Consider the following 15,116-nt stretch of genomic DNA (forward strand, 5'->3'; position numbering starts at 1 on the left):
GTGGACTCGGGTCGTGGCCTTCGAGGCGCTCGTGCCCTGCGATCACGGGGTGAAAAACAGTTGCCCCACTTGTCCCCTCGATTTCTGTTCGCTCGCCACATGTCCTCCATGCCTTGAAGATGGCAGGCGGCGGGTGCGGGCCTTGAATTACGAGGCAGACGAGGCAGGAAATTGGGGCGCCGCTGATTGGATCAGCGGGTCGGTCTTGATTCCCTCCGCTCTTGGTGGCCGGATTGGTTGAGCGGGGCGGCCCATCCCCGACCCCGCCCCTTTATAAGAAGGGAAGGGGGATGGCAACCCTCAATCTTTCATAATCCACCTTCTTCCACCTTGGCTTCTTTCTCTCTTCTGTCATGGCGAGAGGGCGCGCCGGTGCTTCGACGGTGGCGTCGAGGGTCTCCGCTCGACAGCGCGCCCCTCCTTCCTAAGAGCTCGTGGTGGCGGAGCCGGCCATGAGGGGAAGGGTGAGGGGGCGAGGCCGAGGTCGTCGTGGCGCTCGGGGAAGAGGAGAACGGGGAGGCGCATCGGCCTCGCCTCCGCCGGCGGTCCCTCCCCCAATGGAGGGCCATGTCGGGGACCAGCCCCGTGAGTTCTTCATCAGGCTGCACCGGCCAGTGGACCGTCGTCTTCGTCTCCCTACTCCATTCACTCGGGAGATGGAGCTCGAGCCGCCACAGCCTCTGAGGTTGCACATGAGGGGCTGCGGGAATGGCAGCACGCGGGTGGACGTCGATTTCTCCGCCCCTCATGTCATGTATCTTCTCCACGGGTGGAAGACCTTCGCTCGTATCCACAGCCTGACGGTGGGGCTCGTTCTCTATTTCAAATTAATGTTGAACGGCCTGCTCTCCGTCAAGGTTTTTGGAGACTTTGGAACTCGCCTAAAGTGCTGCGTGGAGAGCTCCTCCGATGACGAAAACTCTTCCTCAAGCGGGAGCGACGAGGAGGACAGCGACAGCGACGACGAGGGCGTCGAGCAGGGGGGGCGCCGACTCCGACCCCGACTGACCGTGTCGCTCCTCCCTTGGCCACGCGCCCTGCCGAGGGCCTTCCTCGTCAAGCTCTCCATCGGCGCATTCCCCATCGCCCCTTTTTGGCCTTCACCTGCCGCACCTGGGAGGAAAAGGGCAAGAACAGGGATCACGGGGCACTTATCTTTTTTCAGTTTGTAAGCCTACGGGCCTTAGTAGAATTTAGACCTTGTAACCCCCTTTCTCATGTATGCATTCCGTACGAATCGTACTTGTTAGCAACGTATTAATGAAGAGAAGGGTGTTTGTTGGGTTTTGTTTGCGCGTGGGCGAGGGCCACACCAAGGAGCGAGTCCTCGTTATCTTTAAGATAAACACTGTACCCCGGCAACAGGCCTTGCCCTCCTGCCCTATAGCTCGGCTACACTCACGCCCTTGGCAGAGGTAGGGGCCAAGTAGGATTAGGCCCTTCGCTCGTCCCCTTCCCATCGCACTACAACCAAGTTCCGGCCCAAAGTAAGGCTTTCGGACACGGGACAGAGGGAGCAAGATGGTATGAGAGCGAGCCAAGTCTCGTACGTTCAAGTTTCATACGGAGGCATAGAGTGGGGGAGAAAAACTTATCTGATGTCGCCGCCCCCGACAACCTTGGCTTGCCGTGTCTGGATTCTCAGACCCACAGCCCACGGCAACCTTGGCTTGTCAGTCTCTGGGCGTCGGCATGTCCTCTTTTCTTCCAAAATAGCTCAGCGGAAATGTCCATGCATCCTGCGAACCCAAAAAGGACGGAAAGGAACAGAGAGATGCATACTCGACCTCTATGCTAAGGGTTAGTCGCCGCCAAGCACTATCAACCCTAACACAGAGAGAGACTCAACCTAGCATGCATGCTAAAACTTAGGGTGCCAGTGCTTCATTTATTTATGCTCAGGGTCTCCCAACAAGTGTTATAGTTTTACGCCCTTAGCTAGGCATAAAGGAAGGATCTAAGTTTTGTCTTCTTTGTCCAACTCTTCAATCAAACACATAGAACCAAATATTTAGCATAAAGATTTTCAATAACAACACTCCTAGGAATAAATTCAAAGATTTCATTCTTGCAAAAAGGATCTCTTATTACTTCAACAAAATCAGGGTCGATACTAATCATCTTAAGATCTTCTTTATTGCCACTACTAGAAGTTGCACCCTTGTTCTTGGTAACTTTACCAATTTTTATAGGAGTTTTTTCGGTGGTTTTAGCGGAAGCAAAAGCCGTGCTTAGATTACTAAAGATTTACTCTGGTTTATCAATCCATGACGGCCTTTCTTCTATTCTTTCATGGATTATGGTACCCTTTTATTTTAGCAACTTAACAATTTCTCCCGCTTTTGACCCAATCTTAGTGGCAAAATTATGCATCTTTTTATCTATAATTTCCATATGATCTCCGGTGAGCATTTTCTTTTCAATAGCATCTAATCTTTCCATAACATGCTCAAGAGTCAAAGGAGTTTCATTAATCATAAGAGGTGGTGAGCCCACTAAATTTCCCAAAGCATTAAAGGCATCAAGAGAGGGACACATCAAGAAATTTCCACCGGTAATCGTATCAAGGACGAATCTATACCAACTGGCGATGCCAACATAAAAGCAACGAAGAAGAACAACGGTAGATTGCTTACACATAGATCTATTATGAGCGTTGCAAATTCTATACAAAGCATCTTTTAGATTTTCTCCTCCCCTTTGTTTAAAGTTGAGAACCTCGTTCTCGGGAGTGCAAGCAATAGAGGAAGAACTATCCATAATGATAGTAATGGCAAACAAGATTGCACACAAAGACAGATCCGGCAAGAAAACGGCGAACGGAAAAAGAGAGGCGAATAAAACGGCAAATTTTTGTGAAGTGGGGGAGAGAAAAACGAGAGGCAAATGGCAAATAATTTAAATTGCAAGGAGATGAGATTTGTGATTAGGAACCTGGTTATGTTGAAGATCCTCCCCGGCAACGGTGCTAGAAATTCTCCTTGATGGCAGCTGGAACTACGTCAGTATTTCCTCAGAGAGGGAGGGATGATGTAGCACAACGACGGTAGGTATTTCCCTCAGTTATGACACCAAGGTATCAAACCAGTAGGAGAACCAAGAACCACAACATAAACAACACATGCACACAAACAACAACACCTCACAACCCGACCAGTTAAAGGGGTTGTCAATCCCTTCCGGGGTACGGCGCCTCAAGATAGGCAAGCGGACATGAGATAAATTGTAGTAGATTGATAGATCGAACGCCAAATAAAATAAATAAAGATAAAACGCAGCAAGGTATTTTTGTATTTTTTGGTTTAATAGATCTGAATAAAAGTGCAAAGGAAAAGTAGATCGCAAGGCAAATATATGAGAAAGAAGACCCGGGGGCCGTAGGTTTCACTAGTGGTTTCTCTCGAGAAAAATAGCAAACGGTGGGTAAACAAATTACTGTTGGGAAATTGATGAAACTTCAAATAATTATGACGATATCCAGGCAATGATCATTACATAGGCATCACGTCCAAGATTAGTAGACCAACTCCCGCCTGCATCTACTACTATTACTCCACACATCGACCGCTATCCAGTATGCATCTAGTGTATTAAGTTCATGGAAAAAACGGAGTAATGCAATAAGAACGATGACATGATGTAGACAAGATTCGTTTATCTATATGGCGGTAGATATAGATCTCATCTTTTTATCCTTAGTAGCAACGATACATATGTTCGGTTCCCCTTCTGTCACTGGGTTCAAGCACCGTAAGATCGAACCCACTACCGGGCACCTCTTCCCATTGCAAGATAAATAGATCACATTGGCCAAACAAAACCCAAATATCGGAGAAGAAATATGAGGCTATAAGAGATCATGCATATAAGAGATCAAAGAAACTCAAATAACTTTCATGGATATAAAAAGATATGACTGATCATAAACTCGGAGTTCATCAGATCCCAACAAACACATCGCAAAAGAGTTACATCATATGGATCTCCAAGAGACCATTGTATTGTGAATTCAGCGAGAGAGAGAGAGAGAAAGCCATCTAGCTACTAACTACGGACCCGAAGGTCTACAAAGAACTACTCACGCATCATCGGAGAGGCACCAATGAAAGTGGTGAACCCCTCCATGATGGTGTCTAGATTGGATCTGGTGGTTCTGGACTCTGCGGCGGCTGGATGAATATTTCGTCGACTCCCCTAGGGTTTCTGGAATATTTGTGTATTTATAGAGCAAAGAGGCGGTCCGGGGGGACCCGAGGTGGGCACAACCCACCAAGGCGTGCCTGGGGCTCTTAGCTCGCCCTGGTGGGTTGTGCCCCCCATGGGGCACCCCCCAGGTGCAACCAGGGCCCATTGCCTTCCTTCTGGCCCTTAAAAAATCATCGTGGAGTTTCGTGGCATTTGGACTCCGTTTGATATTGATTTCCTGCGATGTAAAAACATGGAAAAAACAGCAACTGGCACTTGGCACTATGTCAATAGGTTAGTACCAAAAAATGATATAAAATGATTATAAAACATCCAAGATTGATAATAAAACAGCATGGGACAATAAAAAATTATAGACACGTTGGAGACGTATAAGTAACTCATGGTTTTTCTTCACTTCAGCCATTATGTGCTTATTTTCCGGGCCCAGGGATTTGTTCCTGCACTGTTTTCTCTTGGACGAGATATGTCCCAATTGGATGGTATGTGCCTACGAGGAGTATTCTCGAACCCATAGTTATGAATCAAATTGCGAAAATTGTTACGATGTAACCTGTGTAAAGGCCTTCTTGGTGGGGTTTCTTCTTGCACTTAGAGGCTCTCTTGATTATTTGACGGTATCATAACTTGATGAGGATTCGGATGAGTGGAGATGCTGGCCAATGTCCCTCTCTCGGAAGCCGAAGAGTGAACCCCAAAAGGATTTTCTTCTACTTCCTCCATAGCAACTTCTTCAGCTTCCTCTCCCCGTAGATCCTCCTGAAACACCCCTGCGTCTCCCGCCCCGTTGTTGGAGGGCGAGGAAGACATGATGCCTGACTCAAGAGATCTAACAAAAAATAACAAGAAAAGAGAACAGAGAATTTCTCCGCGATACGGTGATCAACAGGTTCGGGAAGTATATATAGATTTTTTATCTTGGGGGACAAGCAAACGGAAGAAAAACGGAGTCCGGAAGGTGTCCCAGGTGGGCACAACCCACCTGGGCGCGCCAGGCTACCTGGCGCACCCTGGTGTCTTGTGCCCACCAGGGTACGCTTCCCAGTTGTTTCTTATTTTCCTACTTTTCTAAATATTCCAAAACTGACAGAAAATGTTTTTACAGATTTTTCGGAGTGTGTTTACTTACCGTATCACGCACCTCCTTATTTTCACGATTCTGGAGTATTCCGGAAGGACTCTTTTATGTGTTCTTCTGGTGTCATAGTTTGGATAATATTACTTTCAACATTAATGGGCGTACCTAAGATATAATGTTTTATTTGTTGCCCATTAACAACCTTCGGGTCGGTACCTTCGGAATTATTTATTTTGGTGGCTCCAGACCGGTAATCCTCCTCAATAACATAGGGGCCTTCCCATTTTGAGAGGAGTTTTCCTACAAAGAATCTGAAACGAGAGTTGTACAAAAGAACATATTCTCCGACTTTAAACTCTCGCGTTTGGATTCTTTTGTCATGCCATCTTTTAACGTTTTCTTTAAACAACTTAGCATTTTCATAAGCTTGGGTTCTCCATTCATCTAATGAGCTAATATCAAATAACCTCTTTTCACCAGCAAGTTTGAAATCGTAGTTGAGTTCTTTGATGGCCCAATATGCTTTATGTTCTAACTCAAGAGGAAAATGACAAGCTTTTCCATAAACCTTTTATATGGAGACATACCCATAGGATTTTATATGCTGCTCTATAAGCCCAAAGTGCATCATCTAATTTCTTAGACCAATTCTTCCTGGGCCTATTGACAGTCTTTTGCAAAATTAATTTTATTTCTCTATTGTTAAGTTCAACTTGACCACTAGACTGAGGATGATAAGGTGATGCAATTCTATGGTTAGCATCATACTTGGCAAGCATTTTGCGGAAAGCACCATGAATAAAGTGTGAACCACCATCAGTCATTAAATATCTAGGGACTCCAAGCCTTGGGAAAATAACTTCCTTAAGCATTTTAATAGAGGTGTTGTGATCAGCACTACTGGTTGGAATAGCTTCTACCCATTTAGTAACATAATCAATAACAACCAAAATATGTGTATACCCATTAGAGGAAGGAAAAGGTCCCATGTAATCAAATCCCCAAACATCAAATGGTTCAACAGCAAGTGAATAATTCATAGGCATTTCTTGATGCTTACCGATATTACCTATTCTTTGGCATCCATCACAAGATAATACGAACTTACGGGCATCCTTGAAGAGAGTAGGCCAATAAAATCCAGATTGCAATACCTTGTGAACAGTTCTATCTCCAGCATGATGCCCTGCATAAGCCTCGGAGTGGCATTTCCGTAGGATTTGTCCCTGTTCATGCTCAGGTACACAAAGTCTAATAATATCATCTACTCCTTCTTTATAAAGATGTGGGTCATCCCAAAAGTAATGTTTTAAATCATAGAAGAATTTTTTTCTTTTGTTGGTATGTAAAGCTAGGTGGTAAATATTTAGCAACAATGTAATTAGCATACCAAGAAGTATTATGAGCAACATGTATTGCAGCTAACTTCTCATCATGAAAACTATCATTAATAGGTAGTGGGTCATCAGGCACATTTTCAGGCCTAGATAAATTATCAGCTACGGGGTTCTCAGCTCCTTTTCTATCAGTGATATGTAAATCAAATTCTTGTAACAAGAGAACCCATCGAGTAAGTCTAGGTTTAATTAGCATCTTTCTTTTCCATAAGATATTTAATAGTAGCATGGTCCATCTGAACAGTTACTTTGGAATCAACAATATAAGGTCTAAATTTATCACAAGCAAACACCACTGCTAAGAATTCTTTTTCAGTAGTAGCAAAGTTTCGTTGAGCACTGTCTAGAGTTTTACTAGCATAATGAATAACATTCAGTTTCTTATCAACTCTTTGTCCTAGAACAGCACCAACAACATAATCACTAGCATCACACATAATTTCAAAAGGCAAGTTCCAATCAGGTGGTTGAACAATAGGTGCAGAAATTAAGGCTTTCTTGAGTGTTTTAAAGGCTTCTAAACAATCATCATCAAAAACAAAAGGAATATCCTTTTGCAAAAGATTCGTAAGAGGCCTAGAAATTTTAGATAAGTCTTTGATAAATCTCCAAAAGAAACCAGCATGACCTAAGAAACTATGAATACCTTTTATATCTTCAGGACATGGCATTTTCTCAATTGCATCAACCTTAGCTTTGTCCACTTCAATACCTCTTTCAAAAAATTTATGACCCAAGACAATGTCTTCATTAACCATAAAGTGGCATTTCTCCCAATTCAAGACAAGATTTGTTTGTTCACATCTCTGCAAAACTCGATCAAGATTGCTTAAACAATCATCAAAAGACTTCCCATAAACAGAGAAGTCATCCATGAAAACCTCAGCAATCTTTTCACAAAAGTCAGAGAATATAATAGTCATACATCTTTGAAAGGTAGACGGTGCATTACATAAACCGAAAGGCATACGTCTATAAGCATAAGTTCCAAAGGGACAAGTAAAAGTGGTCTTTTCTTGATCAGGTTGAGAAACAGGTATTTGTTAAAAACTAGAATATCCATCAAGGAAGCAAAAAAATTTGTGCTTAGATAATCTTTCAAGCATTTGATCAATAAAAGGCAGAGGGTAATCATCTTTTCTAGTTGCTTTGTTTAATTTTCTAAAATCGATTACCATTCTATAGCGTGTAACAATTCTTTGTGGAATATGTTCATTCTTATCATTAGGAACAACAGTTATACCTCCTTTCTTTGGGACACAATGAACAAGACTTACCCATCTACTATCAGCTATAGGATAGATTATACCTACTTCCAGAAGTTTTAATATCTCTGTTCTTACCACTTCTTTCATCTTCGGATTTAACCGACGTTGGTGATCAACAACGGGTTTAGCATCAGGTTCCATATTAACTTTGTGCTGACATAGAGTGGGACTAATGCCCTTTAAATCATCAAGAGTATATCCAATAGCAGCTCGGTGCTTCCTTAGAACTTTCAATAATCTTTCTTCTTCATGTTCTGAAAGGTTAGCACTAATAATAACAGGATATATCTTCTTTTCATCAAGATAAGCATATTTGAAAGTGTCTCGCAATTGTTTTAATTCAAACACAGGATCACCTTTAGGTGGAGGAGGACCTCCTAGAGTTTCAATACGCAGATTGTGTTTAAGTAGAGGACGTTGTTCAAAGAAAATCTTATCTATTTCATTTCTTTCATGCATATGAAAATCATTTTCATGATCTAGCAAATATTGTTCTAAAGGACCCGTAGGTGGTACAGCAATAGAAGCAAGACCAATTATTTCATCTTTACTAGGCAATTCTTTTTCATGAAGCTTTCTACTAAACTTGGAAAAATTATACTCATGAGACTCATCACCAAAACTAACACCGTCAGTTTGTTTCTCACAATCTATTTTAGCATTAACGGTGTTCAAGAAAGGTCTACCAAAGATAATGGGACAAAATTCATCTTGTGGGGAACCATGAACAAGAAAATCAGTATGGTATTTTATTTTCCCACATAAGACTTCAACATCTCTAACAATCCCAATTGGTGATATAGTGTCTCTATTAGCAAGTTTAATAGTAACATATATGTCTTCTATTTCTGCGGGTGCTATGTCATTCATAATTTCTTGATATAAAGTGTAAGGAATAGCACTCACACTAACACCTATGTCACATAAACCATGATAACAGTGATCTCCTATTTTAACTCAGACAACAGGCATGCCAACAATAGGTCTATGTTTTCTTTTTTATCAGGTTTGGCCATTCTAATAGCTTCTTCACAGAAGTAAATAACATGCCCATCTATATCTTCTTGCAAGAGATCTTTAACCATAGCAATACTAGGTTCTACTTTAATTTGTTCATCAGGTTTAGGTGTTCTAATATAGCTTTTGTTAACCACAGTTGAAACTTAAGCATGTTCCTTTATCCTAACAGGAAAAGGTGGTTTCTCAATATAAGCAGAAGGAATAAATGGATCAATATTGTAAAGTATAGTTTCTTCTTTAACTGGTACCGGTTTTTTGATTTCTTCTTTAATAGGTGGGTAATATTTAAACCACTTCTCTTTAGGGAGATCAACATGAGTAGCAGATGATTCACAGAAGGAAGCTACTATCTCAGAGTCAAGTCCATATTTAGTGCTAAACTTTTGAAAAGCATCGGTATCCATAAAAGATTTAACACAATCATACTTAAGTTTAATACCCGACTCTTTACCTTTGTCGAGTTTCCAATCTTCAGAGTAGCATTTAATTCTTTCCAAAAGATCCCACCGGAATTCAATAGTCTTCTTCATAAAAGAACCAGCACAAGAAGTATCGAGCATGGTTTGATCATTACGAGAAAGCCAAGCATAAAAGTTCTGGATAGTAATTTCTCTTGAGAGATCATGATTGGGGCATGAATATAACATTGACTTAAGCCTCCCCCAAGCTAGAGCGATGCTTTCTCCTTCACAAGGCCAAAAATTATATATATAATTCCGATCACGATGAACTAGATGCATAGGATATATTTTTTATGGAACTCCAATTCCAAGATCCAATATCATCGCATAGCCTATACCATGCCAATGATTTTCCCTTCAAAGATAAAGGGAAAACCTTCTTCATAACTTCATCTCTGGGTAAACCTGTAAGCTTGAACAATCCACAAATTTGTTCTACATAAATCAAGTGCATATTAGGATGTTCGGTTCCATCTCCTGCATAAGGATTAGCTAGTAGTTGTTCTATCATACCCGAAGGAATTTCATATTCAATATTTTCAGTAGGTGCAGTAGGTTGAGGGGTAACTAATTGTGGTTCCGGTCGAGGTGAAGGTACCCTGAACAAACCCCTCAAAGGATTGTTTTCCATAGTAACAAGTGAAAATAAATTTCAACACACTATATAAATGTTTCCTTACCAAATTCCACTTACCAAAAGCGCTTCACTCCCTAGCAACGGTGCCAAAAAATAGCCTTGATGACCCACAAGTATAGGGGTCAATTGTAGCTCTTTTCGATAAGTGAGAGTGTCGAACCCAACGCGGAGCAGAAGGAAATGACAAGCGGTTTCCAGCAAGGTAATGTCTGCAAGTGCTGAAATTGTAAGTAGCAGACTAGTTTGATAGCAAGATAATTTGTAACGAGCAAGTAATGATAATAGTAGCAAAAGTGCATCAAGGTAGCCCAATCCTTTTGAGGCAAAGGACAGGCCAAAACGATCTCTCATGATAAGCAAAGCGATCTTGAGGGTACACGGGATTTTCATCTAGTCACTTTCATCATGTTGGTTTAATTCGTGTTCGGTACTTTCATAATTTGATATGTGGGTGGACCGGTGCTTAGGTGTCGTTCTTACTTGAACAAGCCTCCTACTTATGATTAACCTTCCCGCAAGCATACGCAACTACAAGAAAAGTATTAATAATAAATTCTAACCATAGCATTAAACTTTTGGATCCAGTCGGTCCCTTACGAAATAGCGCATAAACTGGGGTTTAAGCTTCTTTCACTCTCGAAACCCATCATCTAATTGCTACTCCACAATGCATTCCCTTAGGCCCAAATATGGTGAAGTGTCATGTAGTCGACATTCACATGACACCACTAAGGGAATCATAACATACATACTATCAAAATATCGAACACATATCAAGTTCACATGATTACTTCCAATATGATTTCTCCCATGACCTCAAGAACAAAAGTAACTACTCACAAATTATAAACATGCTCAAGATCAGAGGGGTATTAAATAGCATAATGGATCTGAACATATAATCTTCCACCGAATAAACCATATAGTAATCAACTACAAGATGTAATCAACACTACTAGTCACCCACAAGCACCAATCTATAGTTCCGGTAACAAGATTGAACACAAGAGATGAACTAGGGTTTGAGATGAGATGGTGTTGTTGAAGATGTTGATGGCGATTGCCCTCCCCAAGATGGGAGGGTTCTTGGTGATGATGATGACGATGGTTTCCTCCTCCGGGGGGGAGTTCCCTGATGTTGCTTAAAGCTACGTCGGTATTTCCCCAAAGAGGAAGGGATGATGCAGCACAGCGGCGGAAGTTATTTCCCTCAGATATGAAACCAAGGTTATCGAACCAGTAGGAGAACCAAGCAACTCAATGTAAACATCCCCTGCACACAGATAACAAATCCTCGCAACCCGACGTGTTAAAGGGGTTATCAATCCCTTCCGGGGTACGGCACCTCAAGATAGGCAAAGAACGTGAGGTAAATTTGTAGTAGATTCATAGATCGAATGCCAAATAAAATAAATAGAAATAAAACGCAGCAAGGTATTTTTGTATTTTTGGTTTAATAGATCTGAAAATAAATGCAAGAGAAAAGTAGATCGCAAAGGCAAATATATGAGAAATTAAACCCGGGGGCCATAGGTTTCACTAGTGGCTTCTCTCGAGAAAAATAGCAAACGGTGGGTAAATAAATTACTGGTGGGCAATTGATAGAAATTCAAATAATCATGATGATATCCAGGCAATGATCATTATATAGACATCACGTCCAAGATTAGTAGACCGACTCCTGCCTGCATCTACTACTATTACTCCACACATCGACCGCTATCCAGCATGCATCTAGTGTATTAAGTTCATGGAGAAACGGAGTAATGCAATAAGAACGATGACATGATGTTGACAAGATCTATCTATGTAGAGATAGACCCCATCATTTTATCCTTAGTAGCAACGATACATACGTGTCGGTTCCCTTTCTGTCACTGGGATCAAGCACCGTAAGATCGAACCCACTACAAAGCACCTCTTCCCATTGCAAGATAAATAGATCAAGTTGGCCAAACAAAACCCAAATATTGGAGAAGAAATACGAGGCTATAAGAGATCATGTATATAAGAGATCAAAGAAACTCAAATAACTTTCATGGATATAAAAAGATATAACTGATCATAAACTCAAAGTTCATCAGATCCCAACAAACACATCGCAAAAGAGTTACATCATATGGATCTCCAAGAGACCATTGTATTGAGAATTCAGCGAGAGAGAGAAAGCCATCTAGCTACTAACTACGGACCCGAAGGTCTACAAAGAACTACTCACGCATCATCGGAGAGGCACCAATGGAGGTGGTGCACCCCATCCGAGATGGTGTCTAGATTGGATCTGGTGATTCTGGACTCTTCGGCGGCTGGATGAATATTTCGTTGACTCCCCTAGGGATCTTGAATATTGGGGTATTTATAGAGCAAAGAGGCGGTCCAGGGGGCACCCGAGGTTGGCACAACCCACCTGGGCGTGCCTGGGCCTCCTGGTGCGCCCTGGTGGGTTGTGCCTCCCTCAGGGCACCCCCCCAGGCGCAGCCAGGGCCCAATGTGTTCCTTCTGGCCCATAAAAATGATCGTGGAGTTTCGTGGCAATTGGAATCCGTCTGGTATTGATTTTCTGCGATGAAAAAAACATGGAAAAACAGCAACTGGCACTTGGCACTATGTCAATAGGTTAGTACCAAAACTGATATAAAATTACTATAAAATGATTACAAAACATCCAAGATTGATAATGTAACAGCATGGAACAATAAAAAAATTATAGATACATTGGAGACGTATCAGCATCCCCAAGCTTAACTCCTACTCGCCCTCGAGTAGGTAAGTGATAAAACAGAATTTTTGATGTGGAATGCTACCTAACATGTCATATCATATTCTTTTCTTTATAGCATGGACAATTGGACTTTTTATGTGATTCAAAGCAATAGTCTAGTTTTGACATAATAATTTAGATACTCAAGCATATCAACAAGCAACCAAGTCTTTCAAAATATCAATGCTAAAATAAGTTATCCCTAGCCCATCATGCTCAAACATTGATCCATTCATGAAACACACTCGAATATTAGCTACACCGAATACTTAAGTACGATCATATTGCCTCCTAATTAGTGCTTTTTGTGAGAGAAGATGGAGACTCAAATTCAAAATAAAAATTGCATAAAGTAAAAGCAAGGCCCTTCGCAGAGGGAAGTAGGGATTTGTAGAGGTGCCAGAGCTCAAAGAAAAAAATTAGAGATAAAAACATTTTGAGAGGTGTATCAATCCCACCAACGAAAATGACTTAGAGTTAGCAACACTTTCCATGCTAGATATGCCATAGGCGGTTCCCAAACAGAAAATAAAGTTTATTCCTTTTTCCACCATACTTTCACTTTCCATGGCTAACCGTATCTGCTACCTCTTGAGCATGCGTAAGTATTTACCTCTTGAAAATAAAGTAGCGTAAGTATTTCCCTTAGTTTTTTAGAACCAAGGTATCAATCCAGTAGGAGACTACACGCAAATCCCTCGTACCTGCACAAACAATCAAGAACCTTGCAACCAATGCGATAAAGGGGTTGCCAGTCCCTTCACGGCCACTTGCAAAAGTGAGATCTGATAAAGATAATGAGATAAATATTTTTGGTATTTTTGTTGTATAGATTGAAATGTAAAGATTGCAAAATAAATGACGAAAGAAATAGCACGTTGGCGGGAGATTAATATGATGGAAGATAGACCAGGGGGCCATAGGTTTCACAGTGGCTTCTCTCAAGATAGCATAATCTATGGTGGGTGAAAAAATTACTGTCGAGCAATTGATAGAAAAGCGCATAATTATGAGAATATCTAGGCATGATCATGTATATAGGCATCACGTCCGTGACAAGTAGACCGAAACGAGTCTGCATCTACTACTATTACTCCACACATCGACCCTATCCAGCATGCATCTAGAGTATTAAGTTCATAAGAACAGAGTAACGCATTAGGCAAGATGACATGATGTAGAGGGATAAACTCAAGCAATATGATATAAACCCCATCTTTTTATCCTAGATGGCAACAATACAATACGTGCCTTGCTGCCCCTGCTGTCACTGGGAAAGGACATCACAAGATTGAACCCAAAGCTAAGCACTTCTCCCATTGCAAGAAAGATCAATCTAGTAGGCCAAACCAAACTGATAATTCGATGAGACTTGCAAAGATATTAAACCATGCATATAAGAATTCAGAGAAGAATCAAATATTTTTCATAGATAATCTTAATCATAAACCCACAATTCATCGGATCTCGACAAACACACCGCAAAAAGAATTACATCGAATAGATCTCCAAGAGAATCGAGGAGAACTTTGTATTGAGATCCAAAGAGAGAGAAGAAGCTATCTAGCTAATAACTATGGACCCGAAGGTCTGTGGTAAACTACTCACACATCATCGGAGAGGCTATGGTGTTGATGTAGAACCCCTCCGTGATCGATTCCCCCTCCGACGGAGCGCCGAAAAAGGCCCCAAGATGGGATCTCACGGGTACAGAAGGTTGGGGTAGTGGAAATAGGGTTTCGTGGTGCTCCTGGATGTTTTCAGCGTATATGAGTATATATAGGCGAAAGAAGTAGGTCGGTGGAGCCACGAGGGTGCGGGGCACGCCCTCATACCTCATGGCCGCCTCGTTGCTTCCTTGACGTCCACTCCAAGTCTCCTGGATTGCGTTTGTTCCAAAAAACGATACTCGCCAAGGTTTCATTCCGTTTGGATTCCGTTTGATATTCCTTTTCTGCGAAACACTGAAATAGGCAAAAAAACAGCAATTTGCACTGGGCCTTCGGTTAATAGGTTAGTCCCAAAAATAATATAAAAGTGCATAATAAAGCCCATTAAACATCCAAAACAGATAATATAATAGCATGGAACAATAAAAAATTATAGATACGTTGGAAACGTATCAAGCATCCCCAAGCTTAATTCTTGCTCGTCCTCGAGTAGGTAAATGATAAAAACAGAATTTTGATGTGGAATGCTACCTAGCATAATTCTCAATGTAATTTTGTTTATTGTGGCATGAATGTTCAGATCCGAAAGATTCAAGACAAAAGTTTAATATTGACATA

The sequence above is a fragment of the Aegilops tauschii genome, chromosome 1 (genome assembly GCF_002575655.3).
Source record: "Aegilops tauschii subsp. strangulata cultivar AL8/78 chromosome 1, Aet v6.0, whole genome shotgun sequence".
Classification (NCBI taxonomy): domain Eukaryota; kingdom Viridiplantae; phylum Streptophyta; class Magnoliopsida; order Poales; family Poaceae; genus Aegilops; species Aegilops tauschii.